Below are 14,670 nucleotides of genomic sequence, written 5' to 3'. Positions count from 1 at the left end.
CAAGAGCTGTTTTGTATGTGCGTGAGCTGGGTGCTCGTGCCGTCAGGGCTCGAGATGTCGATGCTTGCGGTGGGCGTTACGTCCGGGATCACACCGGTGCTTGTGGTTTTGTGTTGTTAGTGTGTTTAATTTGTAGTTTTTTGTTGTTTTTATAGTTTTTAATAAATTAGAAATAGGCTACTGGATTTAGTATCCATAGCAGGGTCCTATACTCTTCCTCCCTGTGAGAATATATGGGGTTTTTAAGTTCTGTTTTTACAAAACTCATTTCTCTATTAGGAGAGAGTTTGTTGTGAAGTTAGGACAATGTCTACCACAAAGAAATTTGTTTATGGAGGAGCCCCAGAGCTGATGTGTAGTTGGCTTATAGTCTGATTTTTTCATGTATTTATAAATTGCAGTTGTAACTTTGGATCTTTAATGAAATGAGTCTGTTTCCTTAAAAAAAAATCATTGGAGGTGTATGTGTAGATCAACTGGTAAATATAATATAATATATATATATTCTCTATTATCTATTATCTATTATCTATTATATAAGAGCACTCTCACTGGATTAATCAAAGTTAAAGGACATTTTTTATGAATATAAGAGAAATTTGACTTTTGGCTATTCCATTCACATAAATCTCTACATTGGAATATCTATTTTTTCATTATATAACAATAAAATAATATAAAATGAATTTTATTTTGGTTATTCACATCAAATTTTCACATTAGATTATACATTTATTCATTATATAGTAATGAATAACTAATAATTTCAAAAATATTTAATTTTATCATATTTTACTATTCTACCTATTATATATTAATTAATAATCATATTCTTATTAAATTAATATATCACTAACTCAAATTAATATATCAATTGTGATAACATTTGTGATAGAAAGAAATTGAGAGATAAATATCAACAAAATATATATTTGATGTATGTACAGTAACCTTCAAATTTGGAAAAGCTTTTGAAAGTCATTGTAACTAAATTTCAAATAGCTAATCCATTGTGAGCATATTTTGCTCTCAAATAGCTAAATACTCAATGAATTTAGCTTTTAACTAATCCAATAAGAGTGCTTCAAGCGGCTATGGAGCCGCTACAATAATAAATAGTAAATTCTTGTCCATCCGTATAAAATTTGTGTGTTATATTGTGTCTTTTTTATACTTCTTTATTTCTTTGTATCCGTTTTTGTGAGGAAGTAAATGTCTTTTGAGCCTTTTTTTTGTTGCGTTTCGCCTCGTGTTTGCATTCAAAACCCACCTCAACTCATCTCATCTTATCATTACAATTTTTTCAAATTTTCACACAAAATATAATAAACAATTCAAAAATTTCAAATCCCAAAATTTTTTTTCTAAATTTTCACACAAAATATAATAAATTATTTAACTTTTATTCTATTATTTATAAATTATCTCAACTCATCTCTGAATCCAAACAATTTTAGTGTGTTTTGTTTTTCTTCCTTTCAGTCTTCTTTCTCTATCGTTGGATCAGATTTAGGATCCCTATCCCTCCATTTTTCTCCTCACTTTCCTCTTCTCCCTCTCTCTCCTCTATCCCACGCCAATAGCCTTACCCCCTCCCTCTTGATCTCTTCCCTCTCAGCTTCCCAACCGCCACGGCCAGCCTCAGCCACCGCACCACCACCAGCAGCCTCCCCTCACTCCGACGACCACCCTTATGGACCCAAGCCACCGTCGAAGCCCCACGGCATCCCCATTCTCCCCGCAACTCCCTCTCCCAAATGGGTCTCGCACGCGGCCAAACAATCTAAGGTATCCTCTTTATCCTTTACGATTGTCTAGGTGCATATGGGTGTGTGAGATTTCTAGGTCCAGTGTATGTTTGAGTTTTGTTCTATTGTGTCCCCCTGTTTATGTTTATGGTGGTGGTAGTGGTGGTGGTGGTGGTGGTGTCTTTGATCATGTTGCTAGATGAATTAATGTTTCTTTGTTGCTTCTGTTTTTTCAGTTGATCGTTTTCTTTGAAAGCAAAATCATTCATTAGGGTTTCTCTCGGTAAACAACCTCTGATCTCTCAACAACCCAAGTTCGATCATCTCTCACCTTTCTTTCTATATTCTTTTCTTTAATTTCACAATTATCGTATTGGATCTGAAAATTTTCACAAACCTTTCATTTCAATTTAGTTTTGTTTTTAAACAATATCAATTATCATTTATGGAAACCCAATTAGGAAAGTAACTGTTTGGTAAATTTACGTCGATTTTTTTGGATCGTATAGGCAGTTCTTGTTTTCGTATAAAATGGGGGCCATAATATCGAGATTTTGGTTCATTTTGTTCCCTGCGAAGGAGTACAAGATTGTGGTAGTTGGACTGGATAATGCCGGAAAGACCACAACCCTTTACAAATTACACTTGGGTGAGGTTGTCACTATGCACCCTATCGTTGGGAGCAACGTCGAGGAGCTCGTCTATAAGAACATTCAATTCGAGGTGAGATAGCAACTTCGACGTCTTTTAACTTTTTCCATTTATGTATATTGTATATTTATCACCATTTAGGAAAGTCTTTCATGGGGGTTTTTTAATTTTTGATCCGTAATATATGGAAAGTGAATGTAACTCATGGAAATAGGGAACTTAGGGAAGTGGGTTTTGGTGCTGCGGTAGATGTTTTAATGGTAGAATTTTTTTTGATCGTCAGTTGTAAAAAAAAAAAAAAATTTCTTAATAGTAATTATTGTTTAATTGTCCAGAAATGACATCATTTGGAAAATGTTTGATTTGTATAGTCGATTGTAGTTGTATTGTGCGACTGATGATTTACTGTATAATTGAGGATAGGTTTAGTTTCTCGACTTTATATGTATTGAATTAGTTTGAAGTAAAACGTACTTGGCCATTTCTATTCTTCACAGATGCAATATCGTCTCTTTGGAAACCTGTTGAAAAGCAACTATTGTGTCATTTATTCATCTCAACTATGTATAAGGATTGGCATTCATAAGGATCCCTGCTCCATTCCATTCATAAGATGAGATGAATGGTGAAATGAACAGTAATGAAAATTTTTTGAATCTTATTTTTTCTGTACACTTGCCCGTACCTGTAGCCCCACTTTTCGTAAGATATGTTTTTCACTTGATAAACTAGGCGCACTCGGGTGAGCCAGTCCCAAGGTACCATACAAGATGGTTGCCCCCACCTCTCAAGATCTGGTTCTATTGCATATGTGTCATAAGGCCAGGAAAACATTTAAATTATTTACAAGCATTCATAGAGTCGCATCCTTTCCCCCATCTTTTATTTTCTTTTGCTTTTCATCAAGTACCATAAACATTTATAACATTTTCATTTCATATTACATAACATAAACATGAAATATTATCATCTACATTTGAACTCTTTCTGACATAGTATTGGATGCTTAAAAAGGGCTACCAAAGGCAAGCTATTCTACATCATAATTATTGAAACAATTTTCAGAGAAATATTTTGTTGACATTTGAAGAAAGTAAGGGGATGATCATATCTACTTGCCTCTCCTCAGCTTCTTGAATTCCTATACACTTCACTTAGCAACCTCGATTGTTTACTGAACTTTATTAACCTCTTTTCAATCCTTCACCTTCGAGGCATACCCTTAGAGAACTTTCCTTTAACTTTTCTTTATTTCCTCCTCCTCCTCCTCCAATGAGGAAATTTTGTTCGGCTTTCTTTTAATAATCTGTCTTCTTTTTTTTTCCCTATCTTCTACATATCTATACACTTGTTTGCTCTAGGTGAAGGAAATCAATTCGTCACCAGAGATAATAACAAAGTGACACGTGTCCTCTATAATATTTAAATTTTCATAAATTCTATTTGTACAACTACCAAATTATTGCCAAGTTTTGAAAAAATTACAAAGTGCACTTTTTAAATGTCAAGGTATTACACAAATTGGTACTGCTTTTGCTATATTTGTATGTCCATGGATATTCTTCTATTAATGGATGTATATACAGATTTCACTAGTTAATTGGCTAAATTGAGTCTACTGTATATGTAACTGCGACGTTGAAGCCCGTCATCTAGAATTTGCAGAAACAACCACCTATACTTGTGGTCAGAATTTGAGGCCAATCCGTATTAGAATAAGGCTTAATGATTAGATTCACTGCAACAAAGAATGTGAAGCTGAATTAGTATCTAGACTATGCTTCATTCCATTTATACTTTCTTTGTTCGTGGAAGGAAAAAAAACTTCCTATCGTGAATAGGGATGGAAGACCTTTGATACTTAATACATTGATCAAGATTGCTCTAGAGCTCCTTTTAACTTGTAATTTTGTCTAGCAGGTTGCTGGTGGCCTTTGGGCAGATACAATAGGTGGCAAGCTGGTCATGGGATTTGGCTTAGTTTGGTGGTCGATTGCTATAACTCTCACTCCCATTGCTGCTAAACTTGGATTGCCTTTCCTTCTTGTTGTTCGTGCTTTCATGGGTATCGATGAGGTTTATACTTCTATGATTACTATTATTATTATTATTATTATTTTGTGGAAAGAAATGTCTTAAAATGTGTTTCCCATGAAGTGATCCATAGTGTATAGTTTCATTTGTTTGTTGCGGCACATGTCACGTTATATCATGACACTTTCCCAGTCTTGAGTATGCCCATGAGTAATTTAAGGTTCTCATGTTATGGTTTTGTTAATTTGGTTATGTTTCAGAGTATTGTTATGCCTGCCATGAATAACATTCTGTGAAAATGGATTCCAGTAGCAGAGAGAAGTAGATCATTAGCATTGGTGTACAGTGGGATGTACATTGGTTCAGTCACTGGCCTGGCCTTTTCACCGTTTTTAATCCACCAGTTTGGTTGGCCATCAATCTTCTACTCCTTTGGTTCTCTAGGACAGTTTGGGTTTCTGTGTGGCTAAGTAAGGTAATGTTTGCTGCATTTATGGAAATATGTCTATGAGCATTGAAGTTTTGGATTCATTTGCTCGCTCTTAATATAGCTATATATGCTCATATGTCACCACTTCTCTTCCTCTGGGATTGTTCCTCCAGGCATATAGTTCTCCTCTTGAGGATCTTGAGTTGTTGCTTGAAGAGAAGAAGCTAATCCTTTTCAACAGCATTTCCAAAGAACCTGTTAAAACAATACCTTGGGGACTAATTTTGTCAAAACCACCTGTATGGGCCCTAATAGTGTCTCACTTCTGTCGCAATTGGGGAACATTTATTCTTCTGACATGGATGCCAACCTACTATAACCAAGTAAGTCTCTACTTATCTCCAGAACCCTACAATCGAGGGCTACTAGAACACCACAACTTCACTTCAGTGCATCATATCCAATATTTATTGCATTTAAAATTTTTAATGCAAATGTGGGCAATCAATAATCATTGCCTGATGTGGGCAAATTATAAATATTGTGGCTTCAGGGTCCTTGAAGATAGGAACGAGGTGAGGACTCAGGCCAACACGTTTGACATTTATGAGAGAGGGAAAAGGCGGGGGGTCTTGTTGGTTTGTGTCATGTGGACTTGTCCATTGGCGGATGACGCGCATCTTTTGATATTGTTCAAGTCATCTGCACTGGTATTGTTGTGAATGTTGTAAGAAACGCTGGAAGAGTTGCAAAAATGAAAACCTTGTTAACTTGAAATATTGCTTCTATCATTTAAAGGACAGTCCCGAATTGGGCAAAATATAGTGAAGATGCGTACATGGGACTTCTTTAATACACTATTAATAGACTTAATCTTGCCTTTTATTTTCTGGATGCTGGTTTTCTTGTTATACACTTGTAAAACCATGCTTGTTTGTTATGGACTGTGGTAGTCTTAGCTTCACCAACTTGAATGCTTGGATCTATAGGCCACTGATTACTATTTATTTTTGATAGTAAGTTGTTGAGACCTGAAACAACAGATAGTATTCAAATTTTGCAAAATTGAATAATCTTGTGGGTATCTAGGAGAAGGTATTCATTTATGTCTCCTGATTGTATTTATTTTAAGTGACTGACACTAAACAAAGTGCTTACAAATGACCTTTGATTGACCTGTACTTCGTGAATTTTGTAGTCAATATAAAAGTCATCGTTGAATGAAAATTTGTATCATGTATTCTATTACAATATATTTAAAACTTCAAAATAGATAAAATAAGAATTGAAAGAAGGGAGAGAAGATAACATTTCATATATCCGATCATTTAGAAATAGAACAGTACACATACATATATGCATTCACGCCGCCGTGCATATGCACATGGATATATACATGCATGATATATATATATATATATTTATATATATATGTACGTATATGTGTATGTGTGTATAGACACAGACTCGATCGATCATGATCGAGACTCGAGAGATTCGGTCCCCAACTTAATTAAATTCTAGGATCGCAGAATAGGACTCCAATATCTGTCTTTGACGAGCAGTAGTACGGAAGTATATATTAATTAACCCTGCTAATATTGAAATAATTAGTTCAAAGTTGAAGTATATCAGATCGTTATCCACCGAATATTGACCAATATTTTCAAATGCATGCAACTGATCACATCATCATCATCATCATCATCATAAAGCTTTGATCTGATCTTTATATATACCTCTTTTGTCCTCCTTTGCATATATACCACATGAATTAATGAATTTTCCGTATAATTAAGGATCAGATCGATGAGTAATATTAGAAAATTGAAAGGGAATAGTTTGAAGATAAGCTTATGGATCGATCTGTCATAAAGTAGTACTAGCTGTTGCTCCCGGAAGTGAATCTTAAGGGGTATATATATATATATATATATATATATATATAATATAATAGGGGAGGTGATAAGAATCTTATCACTTAATAATTTCACTATATATGCATACCCTTAATGGAAAAGATCCAGCAGCTTTCAGAATATAATAATTAATTGTGATGGCCCAAGAATCTGTATCAATACTGCTGATTGAGATGAAGACGACGTTCCGATCCTGTCGCATCGGGATGCTTATATAACCAAATTGCTTCTAGGGATCTATATATGGAATAATTCTCGCCTCCACTTGATGATTTACCTTTGAGTACTAACATATATATAATATATATGCAGATATTCCTTCTATATATATATATATATTAAAGAATTAAGCAGTAATCTCTCTCTCTCTCTCTCTATATATATATATTATATATATTATATACATATATATTTATAAAATGCATTAATTGGAACATGTAATTTACAGTAAACAATGTTGCTTGATTCTCAAATTGTTCCTAATTGGGTGAAAATATTATATGTAGCATCATCAATATTTGAGTATTTGGATGCAGGAAATGATGCAGCAGCTAGTTGCCTTGCCCAAGTGGAGACTCATGTGGAGTTAAAGTTCACTTTTCTTTTACGTCCGGGACAGATCGATAGAGATAAATTGGAAATCTTGGTCTTTGAAAAACTTCTTGGCCTTTTACGTTGCACTACAAATCAATAATTAATCCCTTTGGGAGAGTAGTACGTATATACGTTTTTTTTTTTTTTTTTAAGCAAGTTAATTTCATTAACAGAAAATGTGATACATGAAGAAGGGGTGGAGTTCCTCAACAATCATCCCAAAGCATCCCAAAGCAATAGAAAACAGTGCGAAATACATGAAAAGGAGGTGGGGTTTATTTGGGATCAATATTTTGGTCCCTACTCTTGTCCTACAAGAGGACGCTGTTTTATATAAAGACGGAAAAGTGTTCGCAAAAAAGCGAATAATAGAACTACCGCTCCGCTGGAAGCGGTAGTGGTGGCAGATGCACTATCACATATTGTCTGGAGTGGATTTTTGGAGAGGTCCACTATCCATCTTACAAGATCACTAGTTAGGAAAAATAGTAATGTAGAGCAGCTGGAATCCAAGTCGAGTCGACGGCAACAGACCAACACAGGTGGTGGCGCATGTATGACACGCGCCACCTGGGGAGGAGAACGGATGAGCAGATTTGAAGGATCTAAGACCTCTGAGTCCGATGGGGCCGTGGCCGCTAAAGCCCCTCTTGGTACGCAGTTGCGACTGAAAAACCCGCACAGCTTTGGCCGCGCGTGCATCAAACTCGCCTAGCATATTCGCGTTCTTCTTCTGTGAGCACAAAGATCGGCGACCAGAGAGGCTGAACGGGCGTCGCGTGTTGGTCGAAGGTTGTCGGAAGGCAGTAGATCAGGGAGAATCGACGCTAAGGAAAGAAAACTAGATAAAAAGTTAGGAAAAAAAAAAGACAGCAAACTATATACATTAAAAAGCCTCTAGGGCTGGCTAGAGAAGGAGGTGGTTGGAGCCTAAACTCCGAACCCCCTCCACCCAGTGAAAACAAAGGACCGGTAAGCTTTAGAGAGAAAGAGAACTAGGAGAGAGAAATGAGAGCCTAAACTATATATACGTATATACGTTTTTAATTTAGAAATATCTTTTTTTTTTTTTTTTTTGGCTATTATGATATATATAGAAGACGTGTCGTCCTGACCGATGTTTATAGATCCCTGCGAATGCCTCTTCACGATGTTGTCTTGTTGGTGATTAATCTCTTATGATCACAATGGACAACTTTATCAATGGGTATAATAATGTTCTGTCTATCATGTTTTTTCTCCTCTCAACCCCAGGCCATTAATTTATACAAAATTTTCTCCTCTCAATACATGATCATGTTATGTAATCCTACACACACATATAGAGCCCTTAATCTATTTTCAAACCGGTGTAGAGACGTAGATCATTCACATTATTTATATAATATGATTTGATTTGTAAGATTTAATACAAAATTAAATCCTACATCATCAATAATTATATACAGTGTGTACATGTATTCTGCACCGACTTATTAATAGAATTTTTCACATACATATAAAATATAATATATATATATATATATATTTTATCTATATGAATAGCAAGCGCATCGGTAGTATTTATGAATGTATTTATGAATGCATGATCCACGCGTTTTAGCTGGTTTTTGGGTTGATATATAACTTGATATAAAAAAATCCACAAGTTTTAGTATTAGAGCATGAGCATATATAATTTCATAGAGTCTGTACGTGATGAACACCAGTACTAATGATAATTGCTGATCTAATGATCGATAAAGCTGATGATCATGATCATGTATATATATATATATAGCAGTATATAGCTGTCAGCAACATATAATAAAATGCATGTGATTGTATTGATCCAAATTATAATATTGTTGACATGCATGCCTACCACGCTTTTAAATTTAATTGATCATGAGTGTACTATAAAAGTGACAATTATAGCTTTGAAATTCAATTGCTCCAAAAAATTCAAGATAAAATTTTTTTTTAGCCAGCATTATAATTAATTGATTCCATGCACGATCTTTTCCTCGAAGAATAAATGAATGAACAATATCTATATTAATATTGTTATCACGACAATGAACACCATACGCACGCAGAATAATTGCCTGGTTTTGAATGTTTTTTCTAAGCCATGATCGAAGTTTAATAAGTTTTGTTTGGTTGTTTGTCTTCCTTCTGCTTTTTTTCCCTCTATATTGTGTTGTTTTGATAGTTTTAAGAATTTAAGCTCGGTGCTTACATATTATGTTACTTTTCATCTCTTTTAGATTATAGAGATCTTGAATACTGTAAGGATCAGAGCTGATATATAACACCTTAATTTTAATAGCATGCAGTACTTAAAGCATGCATGCAGTACAAAGTGATCGCGCGGCCCTGCATGATCGGCACTGTACTAAAATATATGCAGCGTACCAAAATAAAAATTATGATCTGCTTTTATTTTATTTTTCTTGGCAATTTGATACGCTTTATTCAAAATGTAATTAAAATTTGGGTAATGATAAAAGTAATAATATCTATCACTAGCCTAGACCTAGCTAGCTATACTGGTAGGGATTAAATTGATTGGGTCAAACCCTCTAAAAACCTATCACTATAGAGATAGATAAAACCAAGAGATAAGACAGGAAAGAGATAAATGCAAAGAAGTTGGCTCAGACTTCTAAAATGAAAAGATATAACAAGTCAAATTGGATTCTATCACTCCAAAGAAATAACCTCTATATAAGGAGCTGCTCCCCCACAAATCTAGGTGGCTCTGAACCAGCTCTCTCCATGCACTCTTTACCAACTCTTCTGAGACTAAATTCTCTTATTATATTGAGCGATATGTGAGGCCATGAGACATTATAAAATCACCACCTGATATAGTGGATTTTGCCCCCAACAACCTGTGGACATAGGCTTTTATGCCAAACCACATGAATTCTTATGTTTCTTTTTTATTTACTTTTATTCGCTTATTTATTATTTATGTTACTGATGAACGCGACGAGCACCGTATCGAAGCCCGAATCATCTTGTGCGTCCGGGATGACTCTTTCTTCCTTTCTGGTATGTTGTGTAATTTTTGGCATTAACAGTTAGCGCCGTCTGTAGGATTGACTTTTTCTTTATACTGAAATTGGGAGAAGGATATTCTCCGACTCACAGGATCATCTACAAAAGTTCAAATTCCTTGGTTCGTGAGATCCTCTAAAAAAAAAAAAAAAGCAGAAGAGGTCAACATGAGTTGTCATCTAACTCGTCGTGGTCTTATGTCGCTGTGAATGTATGCTTGCCATGAAGTTGCTGCCAGTCATATGTTCCCTCACCACAGTTAGTTTCCTTCCAAACAGTACTTGTCGCCATAATTCCACTCTAGATCCCGCCAGCTGATCTTGCCACTACGAGTTGCTGCCCATTATGTGTTTCCTCGCCACAAGGGTGATGCTCGCCAGTTGCCAGTTGCCAGTTGCTACCCACACAAAGTGCCACTTGCTAGTAGCCAGTTGTTGACCACACGAAGTGTTGCTCGCTAGTTGCTCAATGCACAAAATGTTCCTCGCCAGTTGCTCTCTCATACGGTGCTGCTCGCCAATTGCTCGCACACAAAATTATGCTCGCCAATTGCTCACCACATGAGATAGCTTGCTAGACCGTAGCTTGCCGCAAAGGTCCAGTCACCGTCTAACTCGCCACCGAAGCTCCTCGCCACCATAACTCCACTGAAGCTCCTCTCCAGCGGTCGTTGCCACTACGAGTTGCTGCCAATTACGTGTTTCCTCGCCACAATGAGTTTACTCGCCACAGTGACTTCAGTTGTTCGTACATGGATTGCTCGTCGAGAGGTGCAGCTCGCTAATTGCTTAACCACGGGATACTCCTCGCCAGTTATGCACAACATAGAGCCTTCCTTGCTAGTTACACACCACACAAAGTGTCACTTGCCATACACATTATTTTTCACACCATATACAAATGAATTTTATTCAGCGATGCAAAAAAAAAAATCAGTCAAGAAATAGTTGGATGCAATAGCCAAATTACTCGGACCGTTTGGTATCACGAGCATCCCATGTCCTCATCGTAGCCAAAACATGGTGGCCAACAGATATCGCCCATATGTCACCAACCTTCATCACTCAAGCGAGATGGACCAGGTTTTCAAACTTCAAACTTGTGGTTTGGATTATTTTACCTAACATGTTTATTTTTGTTTGTACCATCGATCTCTAGCTCCTGCCCCAGATTGCGGTCGTGCTTTGTCTCTCACCTCAAAGGGTTACGTAGTCGAGGCACTCTCCCGCTACACCCATTGCCAGAGTTACGCGGTCGAGGGCAGAGTTATGCGGTCAAGGGCAGAGTTACGCGGTCAAGGGCATCTCCTGCTACACTAGCATCGCCAAGGTTACACTGTCGAGGCACTCTCTTGCTAGCCTGATACTTAAAGGTTAAAACGGTCGAGGGATCTCCTGTTAACACCTTCTCGCCAAAATATGACGTGGTCGAGAGATCTCCCACTAGCCTAATACTTAAAGGTTAAAACAGTTGAGGGATCTCCCGTTAACACCTTCTTGTCAAAAGGTGATGTGGTTGAGAGATCTCCCACTAGCCTAATACTTAAAGGTTAAAACGGTCGAGAGATCTCCCGTTAACACCTTCTTGTCAAAAGGTGACGTGGTTGAGGGATCTCCCACTAGCCTAATACTTAAAGGTTAAAACAGTCGAGGGATCTCCCGTTAACACATTCTTCCCGCTACACTCACATCCGAGTGTCTCCTTCGAGAACGAGTTGACGGGCTCAGCAACTGCCTAAGATGGATCCAGGGTGATCGACGGGTACCCTGACCACTTAAGTGCAGGTTACTATGAACAAACTCTTACATCTACATCAAAACGGAAAAATACCAACAAAAAATACAACACTTAGCCAAATCCACTGAGGCCACCGAAAACCCAAAAACAATCATTGAGCACAAAAATATACACACTTTACTAACGATAAATATTCACATACAATTACTACGCAAATATTCTTACAAACAAACTTCACAAAGGCCCATCCTCGAAGACTCTTATTACAAATTTTATAATTTCTTCTTAAGGATCACTCATGGAGAATTCCATTGCATAATAGTGAAAAACTACCAGCTGTCAGAATAACTTTTTCTGCAGGTTACCTCTACTACAGTTGACTTGAAGATTCTCAAGGCCTACTTGATAAACAAGTTGATCTTAAGAATTAAGGGCATCTGTTAGTGACTAAATTGACTGGGTCAAACCCTCTGGAAACCTATCACTAAAGGAAGAGATAAAACCAAGATATAAGGTAAAGAAGTTGGCTCAAACTCTTAAAAAGATATTACAAGTCAAGTTGGACTTTATCACTCCAAGTAAATCATCTCTATATAAGGAGTAGCTCCCCCACAAATCTGGGGGGCTCTGGACCAGCTCTCTCCATGCACTCTCCACCAACTCCTGTGAAACTAAATTCTCTCATTGTAGTGAGCGATATGTGAGGCCATGAGATATTGTAAAATCACCACCTGATATAGTGAATTTTGCCCCCAACAATTCATAAACGTAGGCTTTTATGACAAACCATGTAAATTTTTGTGTCTTTTTTTTATTTACTTTTATTCGCTTATTTATTATTTATGTTATGGATGAACGCGACGAGCACTGTATCGAAGCCCGAATCATCTCATGAGTCGAGGATGACTATTTCTTCTTTTCTGGTCTATTGTGCAATTTTTGGCATTAACACACCACACTCCACAATGCAATTTTTGATATTGTAGAGTTTTACTACTCATCATCTCTACACATCACACATCATATTTTTTTATTTTTTTATTTTTTTTAGTTTTATTTTTTTTAAAATAATTGATTTATTCTATTTATTATCTATATGTCATATATTTAATAAGAGAAAAAATTAAAAAAATTATGTGCAGTGCCTGTTGAAATTTTTCTACATTGTGGGCTCTTGTGGAGCACTTACGTACCACCTCATGCATGCATTTATTGCATACATGGCCAGAGAGAGAGACACTGCACAGCATGCAGCGCTAGCCCCATCATGTATTTATGCTGGCCCCATCATATATATATATATGGCTGCTTATTTGCTGACTTTTACTTTTTGATGCATACATGCATGCAACCCGTGTGTGTGTCTATATATATATAATTATATATGCTGTACTTCATCATGCATGTGCTGATCACTTTTACTCTTGGAGACATGGCCAGTATACATGCATGCATGTAACCTATATACATATATATAGATATATATATATATATACACACACACACAATAGACATATATGCTGTTTATGTGCTGACTTTTACTTTCGGTTCCAAATCCATGATCCGATCCCCACGGACCACGCATCCCTAAAAATCTCTCATTTCCGTCCAAAATCTTTCTAAGAATTTTTACATGTACTATCAATTTATTGATCTAAAAATTCTAAAATTATTGGATAGTAATTAATTTGATTAATCTTTAATTAGGATCATGACATTTAACTATGCTTTCAAACTTAACATTCACGACGATCTATTCTACCGACACTAATTTAATAATAGTCATTTTTCTTTTAGCTCTAAAATAATCTTCCCAAAATCTGGAGTCAAAATCAACATAATTTCTTATGTAAAATTAAAAATAATGGTAGAAAAGAGGCCTATAATAATCTCCTTATGTATGTATATATATATATACACACATATACATATATATGAGGAGGAAACGAGAGACAGAAATAGAAATGAGTCGGAGCTGTCTAATGTAATGATAAAAGAAAAGAAATATACTTTTGGGTTGTGGTGGCAGCCAAAAGTGGGCGGGTTAGACGCGCGCCTTGTCTGATTATGTGGCGCTCATACAAAGGTTGGAAGCACGTGATGTGGCTCCCACCTTGTCGGTTTGTCCTTCGAAGTTAGTTTACACTTTTCGCCTTCGGTTGAATGGATTTTTTTTTTTACTTTTTTTATTTGATTCTAAATTCCAAATTCGGTAACCGTCCCCCATTAATCTCACATGATCCTTTACCGCCTTCTGGATTTTGTTCTTGGATTTTAATCAATGTGAGATTGTAATGCATTTTGGATTTCTCTCTATTATTATATTTAGAATTTTTTAGATTTTTTCTGAATTTTATAATTTATTATAAAAAAAAAAGAGATACATATATAAAATAAATCTGATCACGTTATTAATGAATGTCCGATGAATTTTATATCATATAATTATAAATGCTATTAATTCAATCAGGCAGCTTAAATATTATGAGACTCGCTCGTAGGTAATATCTCT

This window comes from Juglans regia, chromosome 7 (genome assembly GCF_001411555.2).
Source record: "Juglans regia cultivar Chandler chromosome 7, Walnut 2.0, whole genome shotgun sequence".
Classification (NCBI taxonomy): Eukaryota; Viridiplantae; Streptophyta; class Magnoliopsida; order Fagales; family Juglandaceae; genus Juglans; species Juglans regia.
This window is presented reverse-complemented; position numbering follows the sequence as displayed.